Raw genomic sequence first — 16,104 nt, forward strand, 5'->3', positions numbered from 1 at the left:
TGCAAAGCTGTGCCCAGTGGTTGACAGCTTTGGACTTCTCAGAGTGGGCGGACGCATCACTCAGTCTGGCCTTGAGATAAACCGCACCAATCCCCTCATCATCCCAGTTCAGCACCACCTAACGACTCTCCTTGTGCGCCACCACCACGAGCAGGTAAATCACCAGGGCAGACACTTCACGGAGGGGGCCATCAGGGACGCTGGACTGTGGCTGGTGGGCGGAAAGAGATGCATCAGAGGCACTCTGTCCCAATGTGTCACCTGCAGGAGACTGCGTGGCAAGCAAGAGCATCAGCTGATGGCAGATCTGCCTGCAGACCGGCTACAAGCTGCCCCACCGTTCACGTACGTCGGCTTGGACGTGTTTGGCCCATGGGAGGTTATCAGCCGTCGGACGAGAGGTGGACAAGCAAACAGCAAAAGGTGGGCAGTAATGTTCACCTGTCTGTGTGTGCGTGCTGTACACATTGAAGTGATAGAGACACTGAGTGCATCTAGTTTCATAAATGCTCTACAGAGATTTTTCTCCATCAGAGGCCCTGCCGCACAGATTAGGTCTGACAGAGGCACTAACTTTACTGGTGCTTCAAAAGAACTGAATCTGGAAGATGACGCAGACATGCAACGTTACCTACACGACCAACAATGCACATGGATTTTCAACCCCCCGCACGCCTCCCATATGGGAGGGGCCTGGGAGCGACTTATCGGGGTGGCCCGTCACATCCTAGACTCCATGTTCCTGCAGCAACGCTTATCTTCATTGACGCACGAGGTCCTCGTCACACTCATGGCAGAGATTTGTGCAATTATGAATGTGAGACCCCTGCTGCCTGTGTCAAATGACCCTGAGAACCCTCTCATACTCACCCCCTCCATGCTTCTGACACAAAAGACAGGAGCCCCGTCGTCGCCTCCGCCTGACTTTGGCAAGGCAGAGATCATCCGTCACCAGTGGAAGCTGGTACAACATCTCGCAGAGACATTTTGGCACAAATGGCAACGTGAATACCTGAGCACCCTGCAAAGTCGTGCCAAGTGGCAGGACAAAATGTCTAACTTGCAGGAAGGAGACGTCATCTTGATGAAAGACAATGCAGTGCCAAGGAACCACTGGCCAATGGCAGTGGTCATCAAAACATTTCCCAGCAGAGATAATGTTGTCAGGACTGTAGATATCAGAGTGATTCGCTACGGCACTCCTAAAGTGTTTAAAAGACCAGTAACTGAACTTGTCTTACTTTTCTCCCCTAAACAGGATGTTACTTGTGTTTAAGTAAAGTGTGTGCATTTAAAAGGTAATAGATGTGGTATCCTTAAGATACCAGGCAGGGAGTGTGTTGGTCTTAATGATCATTCATTCATTCATTCATTTTGTGTTTCTTTATTTATTTGCAGTGCGTTAATGCCATCTACCGAACACTTGCGGTAACGGCAGGTTTGGTGTACAGTTTCTATTTCCTGTTGTATTCTCATTTGGAACGAGATTAGTGTTCAGTTAGTACAAGACTTTTCCAGAGCGAGTTGTACTCCGTGTTGTGTTTCCCTCGGGGGCAATGCCGGTGAGTAGCACTGTGTGTAATATAAGGCGTTTTATATTAGCCCTTTTCTTAAGAGAATGTGTAAGAAGAAAATTAACGTGTTGCCACGAAGTGTAGATTCCTTTGTTTCCCGTGTAATGGCGGCTCATGCTCAGTAGAAAACTATGTATGTGTTGCATTTGGTTTTGGAAATGATTGAAAAAGGCAATTTGAGTTAATAGGTACTTTTATTTGTGTTTACAGTTTTACAGCTTGTTTTTGCACTGCCGTGTGTAAAATAAAGGAGAGGAGAAAAAGACCTCGGGATAAAGCAGCATCTCTTTTCTTTGTTCACCTCACCTAGCTGTTTATACGCGCTGGATAGCTAAATACGCATACGTTTAGCGAGGCCAGTACAATAAGAATCAAATTATCTTCGATACAAAGACACCCTGTGTGAGTTCCGGTGTTTAATGTTGATCACATTATTTGAAGATCCACACGATTGCAAATGTGACATTGATTTTATACAACAGTTCAACAAAAGAAATATTAATATTAAGTGATGTTCATTTTCAACACAGTTGTCAGTATTTTTTACAACAAAATAATAGCTCCAACGAAAGCCACAGCAGAACTGCAGCACACAGCAGTGTTTGTGAACGAATCTGCGGCTTTGAACGAATCATTAGTCAATGATTCAATGATTAATCCATAAATACAGCCACTTGCTTCATTACTGAGTGAATGAATGACTCGATGACTCTCCACATACTGGCGGTTTTAATTTAATATTTAAAAGCATCACTTCATTTTTACCATCATTGCATATTTCTCCATTGAACATTTATTATGAACATTTATTATTTAAAGCATTATTTATTTTATAAAGGTATTTGTAAAGGTAAAAATGCACTGGAAAAATCGATTTAAGGGGGCAAATATTGTCCCTTACTTAAAAAGGTGTGACTGAAGAGTGGGGGTACGCAGAAGGATGTTAAAGCCTCATGGGGTACAACTCTAAAAAGTTTGAGAACCACTGGGACTGGGTTAAGGTTAAGGAATGGAACAAAATAAACATCAACATCAAAACACAATACACATACCAAGGGCAGAAAGTAGGCCTAATATTCAGAGGTGATTTACAAAGTTAGGTTAAAGACACAAACAAAGAGGGATTCAAACAAATAGCATCAATATGTAGAATTTACAGACTGTGAGCTGAAGAGTAATATTCAAATAAAAAATGTGTTTTTGAAGGAGAGAAGGGTGGATGTTTGATGGATGTCTTGAGGAAGAGCATTCCACAACCTCGGAGCCACTACGCTAAAGACTCCCATGGTTACCACCAGACTATTGAAACTGACTGAATATGACACACCCCCACCTAAGATATTTTTCACCAGCTGCCACTGCACAGAAGGCGTTCTGGCAATTTGCCGGCAATTTCCCGGGTTCAAAGCGCTGTGTTAAAGGGGCTGTTCTTGTGAGTGGAACCCAGTGTTCAATTCAGAAGTAAGGAACCCCTTTCAAGTGTGGGACCCGTGCAGCTTAGAACACTTGACAGTTATTACCAGTTAGCTAGTAGGGGAGAACGGGGTAATGTGAGACATCGGGTAATGTGAGACACCCCCTGTATCTAGGCAACGGAACACAATTTTGGCCATTTGACCATTATGTTTTCAAGCCCCTCTCATTTCCCCTTGGCCATGAAGGAGATGACCTCATGGTGCTGTAGTAAGCATGTTTTTTTCACAAAAATATTTTTTTTGCATGTAAAAGTAAATTTTCTTGCTGTCAACTTAATCAACTGTTGTGCCAAAGCAAATTGATTCAGGTAGAAAAACTTATATCATACATGTTGATGAACTACCAACATATAAAACCATGTGATGATGCTAGCTGAAGATTACCCTGAATTGCTAAGAGAGATAGTTTTTTTCTAAAATGTGGCGGTGGTGTAAAGTGAGACAAATGCTGTGGGGTAAAGTGAGACATGAGGCACAAGTTAAGTTTAATCTTAAACATATTTTAACGTAATATTACATGACATGTTTTATTTTTAATGTCATAAACATTGTAGAAAAGCCATCAAAAAGAGAAGGGGGAAGTAAAATCAGTAGCCTAGTGTGCAGTAGCTGAGGCAAAGAGGTGGAGCACCTTCTCCCTCTCACCTTGTCCTAATGGAGCGTTTGTCCCCTCCTCGACAAAACCCCCAAGGTCCGTTTTAGGACCGAGGTCACTGACACTCTCCCTGGGAGCCTGCTTGGGAGTAAAGTCAGCATGGGAATCTCGTCCATTTGCAACCACACGGACACTGTCCATTTTTGTTTTCGGAGGAGGACCTTCCTCCACCGCTTTTTCTGTAGGGGTGTCTCAAGCCCCTGGAGTCGCTTCGCCGTTTACCCAGACCGACCATTCAACAAGCATATGTTTTACTTTGGGATCAACCGAGAAGCTCCGGACGGTGAACCGCGATGCGCAGGCTCCCTACACATGGGTCTCGCTCCACTCGGGCCTGGGATCGAGACGACACGGCCACTCATAGGGTGTGTGAGGAACCATCCACTGGGGGCAGGGGCGGGAGGCATCTCGGTCGAGGCCGTGGGAGGCTCTCGCAGGGCGAAGTTCGGCTCTTAAGGGGTGCCAGGGGGGCCCCAGCTAGCCCCCCCCATTCCCCACCCGCCCGCGGTCACCGCCACCTTTGCGGACATCCGTTTCAGGCGGGCCATCTGAGTCTCCCGAGGTCTCGTGTCAACGTGCAAATCAGGGAGGAGCAAGCTGACCCTCGACCGGGCAGGGGCCGTCCCCAGGCACGTCCGATGCACCAATCGATCGGGCACCCCGACTTGACGGCCCGAAGGAGAGGGTGCGCTCCTCTGGGCCCCAGGCAACCCTGAGGCGCCTGTTTTCCATTACCTTGTCCGATAAGTGTCGTCTCCCTCCTCTACAACACCCCGAGCGTCCGTGTTTGGACCGTCGTTGCTTCAGCAGGAGCGCCAGCAGGTGTACAGATCTGACTTTGACCGGAGATGACCCACCCTCCCTGGGGCTGGCCCAGGAGGTCTGCGAGCATGGAGCTCTTCTTCAAATACAAGATATTTTTGGACATTTTTACGAGGAGGAATATCCTCCAGTGTGTCTTTCACCCCTAGCTCACCCAGGACGGTGCACGTTCACCGGTATGCACGCCCTGGCACCGAGGGACTGGGTGTCCAAACCAGACCCTATTTACTGGAAGTCTCGCCCACACAAAGTGCACTTTCTCTGAGCTGGGTCAGGCGGTTTCCACACCAGGTCTGACCATCACGGTTCTCTGGTCCGTGTTCCTTGTCCAAGCGGAGCATTGTCCCTCCTCCACAAAGACCCAAAGGTCCGTTTTAGAACCGACTTTGCTCCAGACGGAGCTCCAGCAGTGGCGGACAAATCCGAATCTGGCCCAGGATGGGCCACCCTCCTTGGGCTGGCCAGGGGACGTCTGACTGCATTGAGCTTCCAAACGTATCACAATATTTTGGACATAGTTCTTTTATTTGTTTCAATATCCTCCAGTGTGCCATTCACCTTCACTTGGATGCGCACCGATGGGTCATCAAAAAAAATGTGCTTAATTGACCAATCCCCATGATTCTGTTACTAGTCCGACATTAGTTCTGGAATGTGTGGTTGTCAAGCTAGCTGTCAGGATTCTTACTGTTACAACATGTGTTGTTATGGAAGTTTCAGAGTGGAAAAAGTAAGTGGATCAGTTTACCCCCAGCTGGTTCACTTTACCCCCTTGATTTCTCTGGTCTGTCTCAGTTTACCCCTAAGCTGGGGTAAAGTGAGACACAAGACCACTTTTTAAAAAACAATCATATTTTCACTGCCCTTTATCCTGAATACATTCTAATCATTTCCATTTCTAGGAAACATCCTGAATTAATGGGAAATGTGTAAATTTGACTGATATATCATTTTAGCTCGCTTAGAGGGGAACAAATGTAAAAAATGTCTCACTTTACCCCACTCTCCCCTACCAGTTATTACAGATAAAGTGGGGAAGCTGAACAGCTCAGATAATTACAGGCCAATAGCTCTGGCCAGTGTTATGTCCAAAGTGCTGGAGACAGTTCTATTGTGTAGACTTGAGAGGTACGTCCTGTCTACTGATAACCAATTTGGTTTTAAACGAAAGCATGGCACTGATTTATGTATTTTTGCACTAAAGGAAATTTTAGATATAATAGGCAAAATTCCACAATGATCTTGAGCTTCATTGATGCTTCTGAAGCATTCGATCGTGTTAATCATGAGAAATTATTTTTTAAATTTTTTTAATTAGAATCTTGGTTTATTGGTACTCGCATCAGACAATGAGAGTGAGATGGGGGAATGTAACATTTGCTCCCTTCCAAGTGACCAATGGTGTTCGCCAGGGTGGAATTCTGTCTCCTTTTTAATATGTATATGAATGATTTGTCTGTGATTTTAAATGCACGTGGTACAGGTTGTAGGGTTGGTGACTCACTAATTAATCACCTTATGTATGCTGATGATTTGGTCATTTTTAGCCCATATAGTGCTGGTCTACAACAGCTTCTGAGAATATGCACACAGTATGGTGCTGATTTTGATATAAAATACAATGCAAAAAGTAGAGAAGATAGACAGTCAAACTTCCCTGACTTCTATCTGTCTGGTACTGCACTTGGGGTGTGCAGAGAGATTACATATTTGGGCCATATTATTGCAAATGACCTGTCTGATGATAAGGATATCTATAGGCAGTGTCAGAAGCTGTATGCTCAAGCGAATATGCTGTGTCGTAAGTTTAGCATGTGCTCTGTACCTGTGAAGATCTCACTCTTTAGAGCGTATTGTACACCTTTGTATACTGCCTACCTGTGGTGTCATTATAAGCAAGGCAGCATTAGAAAACTCATAGTGGTTTATAATGACAGCATGAGGCTGCTGATCCAGTGCAAGCCATATGTTTGTCAGTGTCGGGGTACCTACCTGCTCTGCAGTTTTACGTAACCTGATAATTAGATTTATGTGTCGGAAAATGACTTAATCGCTGTTTTGGCTAACCCTGTACGAAGTTCTGTTAGATTTTCTTCCAGACTGTGGAACCATTGGCAAACATGTCTGTATGTTAGACACTGAACATTGTGGAAAGCTTTGTATTTTTTGTATTTTTATGTTTTACTCTGTGTATTTTTATAGGCAAGCTTAGGGTCTGAAATAGTTTTTTTTTTATTTTTTTTTTATTTTTTATTTTTTTATGATTTCACTTTTCTAACTCTAGTTAGTGTGTAATGTTGCTGTTTGAGCATAAACAACATCTGCAAAGTTACAACACTCAAAGTTCAAAGCAAAGGAAGATATTTGCTTTTAAAGAAATCGTTTTTTAAGGACTACAACAAAGGCTGGTCGGGACTACACGAGATTCCTCCCAGGTTAGTGACATCACTAACCCTAAAATTTACATTAACCACGCCCCCGGGAACATGCAGTCCATGTAGAGAAGAGGAAGAGTTGTTGTAGTACAGCACATTTTTGAGTCTGCTCAAGCTGTCGCATCCGTCTTTTCATATGCAATACAGTACGTAATACAAATGCAATAGCATGTCACTCTGTAGGCATCTTACAATGTTGATCTTCTATTTTTGGGGCATGTGGTATCAACTGAAGGTGTGAAGACCGATCCAGAAAAGGTGAGAGCTGTGAGGGAGTTCCCAACCCCTCAGTCACTCAAAGATGTACAGAGATTTCTTGGCCTAGCTGGATGGTATCAGCGATTCATCCCTGGTTTCGCTGAGAGAGCCGCACCTTTGCATGCCTTGAAACGAAAAGGTGCCATGTGGATCTGGTCTGAAGAGTGTCAGAAATCTTTTGAGGACATAAAGCAATCACTTACCATAGCTCCAGTGTTGAGTCCTCCAGAATTCTACAGACCATTCAGAGTTCAGACCGTTGCTAGCCAAGTGGGTCTCGGAGCCGTGTTGACCCAGGAGTATGAAAGCGAGGAACATGTTGTAGCATATCCGTCCAGATTACTACATGGTGCTGAAAGAGCACAGTCACTGAAAAGGAGTGTCTCGCCGTAATCTGGGCTGTGGAAAAGTGGCGACCTTACCTTGAAGGACAACGCTTTGAGGCTATCAAGTCTAGTCAAGTCATCTTCATTTATATAGCGCTTTTAACAATGTAGATTGTTTCAAAGCAGCTTTACAGAGATAAACGTATAATTTAAGGTAAGATTGTTTTGGCTTTATAGCGGTTCTTAAAGTTATTTTCCAGCTAAAGTTAGTTTTGATTGATTCGCTTCCATCGCAACGATCATTTGTTATTAAATTATATATAATTTTTGATATATAATTATAATTTTTGATACAGAATTTTATTTTATCAATTCGGGGTAGGTACGCGAATTGAGTTTTCCCGACGACGCTTTATCTGTAGAGTGGTAAAGGGATCCTCCATAGGGAGAGACTAGTTGGCACTTCAACACTGCGTTGACATCGGGTTCAGGCGAAGGTACTTCGTCAGATCTGGATACGGCCTGGATGCGGCAGGCTGCGGGAAAACCTCGGGATAAACAGACACTAAAATTAGCGTAGATGCCATTCTTCTTATGATGTAACCAGTACATCAGGATTTATGGGAAGTGTTCCCGGTTCCAGCTGACCTAATCTATGCAGCCTAACATTGAATTATAGAAGTCTATGATGTTCTATGTGAATACAAGGTCAAAGAGATGTGTCTTTAATCTAGCTTTGAACTGACAAGAGTGTGTCTGCTTCTCGGGCAATGGTAGGAAGACTGTTCCAAAGTTTTGGTGCTAAATAGGAAAAGGATCTACCACCAGCAGTCGATTTTGATATTCTAGGTATTATCTACTGGCCGGAATTTTGAGATTGCAATAGACGTGAAGGACTATAATGCGTTAAGAGCTCACTCAAGTACTGTGGAGCTAAACCATTTAGTGCTTTGTAAGCAGGCCCGGGGTGGGTAATCGGGAGAATCGGGAGAATTCCCGGTGGGCCGCTTCACTTTTGGGCCGGTCGAGGATTTTTTTCTTCACATTTGTCACGTTAGTTAGATTAGGCTACACATGTTCTGCATTCTGACACCGCAGCGCGCAGCCTCTGCATGGGTTGTACCATGTGAGAGAGTTCTCTCCTCCCCTCCTATAGAGTTGGTTGGGTCCATAGCCTGTCTTTTCCAAAACGTTTTCTCAGGTAGGCTACCGCGGCACCGCCGGCGCCTACCGATAGCTGGGCCGGCCCTACCGTAACGGTACGCGTCAGGGAGGATGGATGGGAGGAAGAGGCCAGGAGGTATGGAAGCTTGTTTCCGCCACAGAATAAAACATTTTAAAAGATAATTGTGACTTTTTATCTCACAATTGCGAGTTTACATCTATTTTATTTATTTCACGCAATACTGACTTTATGTCTCGCAATTCTGAGAAATAAAGTCAGAATTGAGAGACATAAAGTCAGAATTGTGTGAAATAAAGTCGCAATTGCTTCTTATACAGTCAAAGTTAATTATTATTTAACCTTTACATTATTTGTTGAACCATACTATTGTGTAGTTTGTATTAATAGTATTAATATAAACTACACAATAGTAAGAGCTGAACTGTTGCTTCATTTATCCAATTTGGAAAAAGTTCTAATTTGGAATTCCACCATGGAAAAAGTGGGCCGGTCTTGGGCCTGAAACTCCCCGGCTGAAAAGTGGCCCCACTCCGGCCCTGTTTGTAAGTAATCAGCAATATTTTAAAATTGATGCGATGTTCTGGTAAGAACTCGAGCTGCTGCGTTTTGAACTAGCTGTAGTTTGTTTATTAAGCGTGCAGGGCAACCACCCAGTAGAGCATTACAATAATCTAGCCTTGAGGTCATGAACGCATGAACTAATTGTTCCGCATTTGTCAATGAGAGCATATGGCATAATTTAGATATATTTTTAAGATGGAAAAATGCGGTTTTACAGATACTAGACACGTGACTTTCAAATGAAAGATTGGTATCAAAGAGCACACCCAGGTTCCTAACCGATGACGAAGACTTAACAAAGCAGTATTCTAGATTATTATGTGAGGAAGTTTTTTTGTCCAATAATTAGAATCTCTGTTTTTTCAGAATTTAGAAGTAGGAAATTACGAGTCATGCAATTTTTTATATCAGCTATGCATTCCGTTAATTTTGTGAATTGGTAAGTTTCATTAGGTTTTGAAGAAATATAGAGCTGAGTATCGTCGGCATAACAATGAAAGCTAATTCCATGTTTCCTAATGATATCTCCTAATGGTAGCATGTACAGAGTGAACAGCAGCGGTCCTAGTACTGAGCCTTGAGGTACGCCATACTGAACTTGTGATCGATAAGACATCTCTTCATTTACTGCTACAAACTGATAACGGTCAGATAAGTATGATTTAAACCGTGCTAGTGCAATTCCACTAATGCCAACATAGTTTTCTAGTCTATTTAAAAGAATGTTGTGGTCAATGGTGTCAAATGCAGCACTAAGATCGAGTAACACTAATAGAGAGATACAACCACGATCGGATGATAAGAGCAAATCATTTGTGACTCTAATGAGAGCTGTCTCGGTACTATGGTATGGTCTAAACCCGGACTGGAAATCCTCGCAGATATCATTTCTTTCAATAAAGGAACACAGTTGTGAAGATACTGCTTTTTCTAATATCTTTGACAGAAAAGGTAGATTCGAGATTGGCCTGTAATTGACTAATTCTGTAGGATAAAGTTGCGTTTTTTTAACAACTGGTTTAATCATAGCCAACTTAAAGTTTTTTGGTACGTATCCTAGAGACAAAGATGAATTAATGATATTAAGAAGAGGATCTATGACCTCTGGGAGCATCTCTTTCAGTAGCTTAGTCGGTATAGGGTCTAACATACATGTTGTAGATTTAGATGATTTAACGAGTTTAGTAAATTCTTCCTCTCCTATAGCAACGAATGAATCAATTTTTCCTCAGGGAGACTTAAATGCAGTGCCTGATGCGATACTGTAGTAGACGGTTGCATAGTTATAATTTTGTCCCTGATATTATCAATCTTATAAGTGAAGAAGTTCATAAAGTCATTACTGCTGTGTTGCTTGGAAACTTCGGTGCTTGAAGCTTTCTTTTTTGTTAGTTTAGCCACTGTTTCAAATAAATACCTAGGATTGTTTATTTTCTTCTAATAGGATTGTAAAATAAGCAGATCTAGCCTTTAAAGCCTCTCTGTACGTAATCAAGCTCTCTTTCCATGAAATCCGAAATACCTCTAGTTTTGTTTTCTTCCAGTTGAGCTCCATTTTTCTGGCTGCTCTCTTAAGTGCCTGAGTGTGCTCGTTGTACCATGGCGTTGGACTATTTTCTTTAATCTTCTTTAAGCGCAACGGAGCAACATGGTGTCTAAAGTGCTGGAAAAGAGAGAGTTAAAAGTTTCTGTTGCAATATCTAGTTCTTCTAAGCTATCTGGGATGCTGAGATGATGAAACTGATCAGGAAGATTATTAATAAAGCAATCTTTAGTGGCAGAAGTGATAGGTCTAACATATTTGAAACACGGAGTCGGCTTTGCAGCCTTGGCTAAATGTAATTTACACGAGACTAGATAATGATCTGAGATGTCATCGCTCTGCTGCCGAATTTCAGCGGCATCAACATCTATTCCATGTGATAATATTAGATCTAGATTATGATTACGACAATAACGCTAGGTTTACACCGGACGCCAAAGCAACGCGGAAGCGGCGCGTAACGGAAAATCACGCGCGGTCCGGCGCCTGCCTGTTCACACCAGACGCGTATTCTCCGCGGCGGTCGACAAGCACTTCAGAGCTATTTTTTACATCATGGGTAATAAGTAAATAACCTCATAAAATGAATACACCATGTTTCTGTAACCAAGAAGTTTGTACACTTCTTTTATTAATCCGTTGTCGAGACACACACGCAGACAGAGAGAGAATATGGTAGACAGTAGTAGTGTAGATATACCGTTGAAATATACATCCTCTCTTCAAATTTATTAAGTCTATTTTGTTGTTTTTTTCTTTGTTTGTTTTCATCTTTCTAGTCTGTTTAGATACACAAATATGATCGCATTTGTCACTCGCGGTATTTTAATTTGAAAATTGCTTATATTTTGACAATTGACCGGATTGTCTTGTGTTTCTTGGTGTGACTTCCTGCCGGAATGGACGCGGATCACTCGTGGCTCGCGCAAAAAATAGACCAGACGCCGAAACTGGCGCTTCACGGCGCGGGCCGGCCGCGGCGCGCCGCGGTGCTTCGCGTTTGGTGTGAACGACTCCATAGGTTAACATGGGCGCCGAAAGGAAGCGGCCTCCGTTCCGCGCCGCTTCCGCATCGCTTCGATGTCCGGTGTGAACCTAGCGTGAGTAGGTCCTGACACATGTTGTCTAATGCCTCGTTTCCACTGAGCAGTACGGTACGGTACGGTACGGTACGGAACGGTACGCATTTATTTGCGTTTCCACTATCAAAAGTTGTGAATGGTACCAAAATGCCGAACCGTACCGTACCACTTTTTAGGTACCCTTCCATTGGGGTACCTAGCACAGTGGAACGGTACTAAAAGGTGGAGCTAGACTCACTGCAGGACGTTGATTGGTTGACAGAGAATCGTCACTTGCGCGTGCTACAAGGGGAATGACAACGTAAGAAGCGCCATTTTTTAATATACAGTTTAATATAATACTACTGTTACTGTATCACGAAATGTAATTTTAAGAGTTTTTCAGGCGAGAATGTAGTTGTTTAAAGCTCAAATCTGTGGTTTATTTATAAAGATGATTTTTTTTTCCCCCGGTTGTGAGATCCATGCGGTCAGCGGGCGCTCGGCGCTCATGTTTCCCGGCTGGATGAGCCTTTCCTCGGCTAGTCTTCTGACATTCGTTGCTGAGACGCTGACTCCGACGGTAGTGGTTAAACATGAGATATTTCGTCTTGTGTAGACCTAACGGGCGATCTTTGCTCTCGTGAATATATAATGAGTTACCTGTCAATCGTTTTGGCTGAGGGCTAAGTTTAGTTTCATATTATAGTTATAGGCTATTTGTATTTAACTTTACTTGTAATGTTAGACTAGAGCGCTGCATTTGGATATTTGACTGAATTGTTTGCTTTATTTCTTATTGTATAGCTTCTTGTACCTTTTACTTAAACTTTTATATAGGCTATTATTGCTAAAACTGAAATTTTACAAAAAGAAATATGGTTTCTTGTCATTTTTTTATTACAAGATTATCACTGATGTTTATTGCAACATTTGTACAAACGCATATATTGCCTGGAATATGCTTAATTTTTTTTTTATTTAAATGAAAAGAGGTAACGTTAGGGTTGTGTTTTAAATTTCGTTTTGTTATAAATAGAATAACGTATAACGTGCAGTGAATAATCAATATGCGTTGCGCATGAACCACATTTGTGTCCCTATAATGTTTAATTTATTTAAATGAAAACGAAAAGAGGCAGAGTGGTGTTTTATAACATATTTCGTTTTATTGTTGCTTAAAATGTACATACAGAGTAACAGAGATAACCGGAGTAGCAGAGCGAGCTGAGGGACGCTTTTAAGAACGCGCTGTACCATTTGCATGTAGGAGTCGCACATGGCAAGTACAAACTTTCTTGATATTGAGAAAAAGCCTAATGTCGGCGCTTGTCTTCTTGTGACAAACATGTCGAGGAGCAAGATCAAGATCTGCTGCATGTCATCCATTGTAGTTTACTATGTTCTTCTTCGCGCGAAAATGACGTCGATCGAAACACCACGCCTATCAAGTAAGGGTACTGTTGGCAGTGGAAACGCTAGCCAGATCATGGTTAACAGACCCGAACCGTACCGTACTGTCCCGTACCGTACCGTACTGCTCAGTGGAAACGAGGCATAACTCCAGTTGAGTTTACAATGTCTTTAAATGCCAAACCCAATGCATCTTTTTCATTATCGATGTGTATATTAAAATCACCAACAATTAGTATTTTATCTGCAGTCAATATTAATTCTGATAGAAAGTCCGCAAATTCTTTGATTAAAATCTTTATGGTGCCCTGGTGACCTGTATACAGTAGCCAACACAAATCTCAAACGTGATTTATTATTTATACTATATATTTTTACATTAAGCACCAACACTTCAAAAGAAGTATATTTAAAACTTGATTTCTTATCACCGACCATGCAGCTTTATCTTGGGTCTTCAAACCATCCAAAACCTTCCTCCAGACTAACACGATGGACCATTCGGCTCCAGAGTTTTGACTTTGAGGTAAAGTATCGGAAAGGGCAATGTAATATCGTACCTGATACCTTGTCCAGAAGTAAGGATGACATAACTTCTCCAGCAATGCTTGTTGTATGCAGACCCCTGAAAGTGTTGGATAATTATGCAAGCCTTCAGATCGACTGGGATGGGTTAGCTGAAGTGCAACAGAAAGACCATGAAGTCAAAGAAATGATGGCCAAAGTTACACCTCAAATTGACTGTGACATTTCAAAAATACATTACACCATTGAAAATGGATATTTATTCCGTAGTGTGCCAAGCCAGCAGCAGGGACATAAGTTTCAGTTAGTCATTCCGACATGTTTCCGGGAGGAAATTTTGAAGTTTTCTCACGATAGTCCTTTGAGTGGACATCTTGGAAGGTTGAAAACTCTCCTGAGGCTGCTGGAAGTGGTGTACTGGCCAAGTATATGGAAAGATGTCTGGAAATATTGTAGAGACTGCCAAGTATGCCAACAATACAAACCCTCAATCACTACATTGTCTGGACAGTTACAGTCAACCCCAGTGGTGGAGCCTGGGCATATGCTGGGAGTAGATTTTATGGGACCATTTCCCAGAAGTACTAAACAACATGAATACCTCCTTGTGGTGGTGGACTACTGTTCCAAATGGGTGGAAATGTTCCCAAATGTGGAAAACTAAAGCACCACAAATGGCGAGGAGGTTGAGGAGATCTTTACTTGCTGGGGTACCCCTGCCTACCTTGTGTCCGATTGAGGGGCTCAATTTACATCTCGTCTCCTCACCTTAGTCTGTCAACAATGGGGAGTAGTTCAAAAGCTGACCACCGCATACCACCCACAGACCAATGGTGGGGTGGTGATATGTAAGAGTTACCCTGTTACAGGGATGAAAGTGTTCATCCTGGCCTCAAGAGGGCAACAAAGAGAAGAGGATATGGTTTTAAGGTTGCAGGTAGCATAGAGGTAGAGAGATGGAAGCATGGTGATGGTTTGGGTTGAATGAGGGTGAAAAAAAGGCTGGAATCACATTGTGTTTAAGGATGTTTGCAGAGAAGCTCACAGAGGACTCTGTAATGGGGCTTTAGAGGAGAAACGAGAGTTGTAATGATATCTACTTCTTAACTGTGTTGGAATACGCTACCTGTGTTGGAATACGCCAGTGGAATTATTTGAAGTTATTGCATATCTTCACTGCCTGCTGGGGCATTGCAAAAACTGGGACTTTCTACAACATTCAGATAAGAAGATTTGCATTACAGACTGTAATTCGTTTCTCATACTGCAGTTACACCTTCCATACCTCATTTAGCCTGTTTTTGTTTGTGTTTTGGGTTTGATGTGTTTATTTGTTTGTTTCCAGTATTGAGCTTGGTTATTTGAAATGTTGTCTTCGATTTCATCAGTATGTTTATTGTTATAGGTATCATTCAGTTTCAATATTTACTATTTGTTTTCACTCCCTTATTGAGACTCTTACTTATTTTGAACACAACTATTGGCAAAAGTGAATTCCCCTTTTTATGTAACTTATAGTTAATGAAACAAAAAGGCTAGATAGTTAAAAAAAAAGTTGATTAATAAAAGTTGGGCCTCTACAAGATTTTCCAGCAAGACCACTAAGGCTTGTATTTTCCTCCAGGAGAGGAGACGTCTGTGACCCTGGATCATAGTTCTTTCACTGAGAAAATGTCACAGGCTCTGTAGGAATATCCTAACAACACCACAACTTGCCATGAAAACAAAGCAACCGAGATCCCCAACATGTGAGGCCTCCATCTCCAAGGTTTTTACAGCAGGCCCCTCATCGGACCCCTTCCTGACGTTGGCTCCAGGCCTGTTAATGGCATGAGAAAAAGTAGATGTCATGACAGGCGAACACCAACAGGTCCCGTATAAGCTCAAGGACACCTGATCGGTGGGACAGTGGCGCTTCATGCCACCTGTAAATCGTGGTTGTTCTTGGTTATGACAGCCAATCACGTTCCCTGCTGCAACCAAGATTCGTATTATTCTTGGTTATGACAGCCAATCACGTTCCCGGCTGCAACCAAGATTCGTGTGCTATGGCCAATCACGGCTCGTATCGCTACCATGATTCAGCCTAGTAACTAACCAAGAATTTACCAATCAACGTCAAGAGCCATGCCCTCCCTCCCTCCCTCCCTCCCTCGAGACTTGCGGGTTGTGGCTGGAGAAGAGGATAACATTCATTGATTAACTTATGACCAACATTTGCAAAGTAAGTCATTCTTTTGTCAATAAAAATAAAGTGCCAAATATGTATA

This window comes from Abramis brama, assembly GCF_963993115.1.
Source record: "Abramis brama genome assembly, chromosome: 23".
Taxonomy (NCBI): Eukaryota; Metazoa; Chordata; class Actinopteri; order Cypriniformes; family Leuciscidae; genus Abramis; species Abramis brama.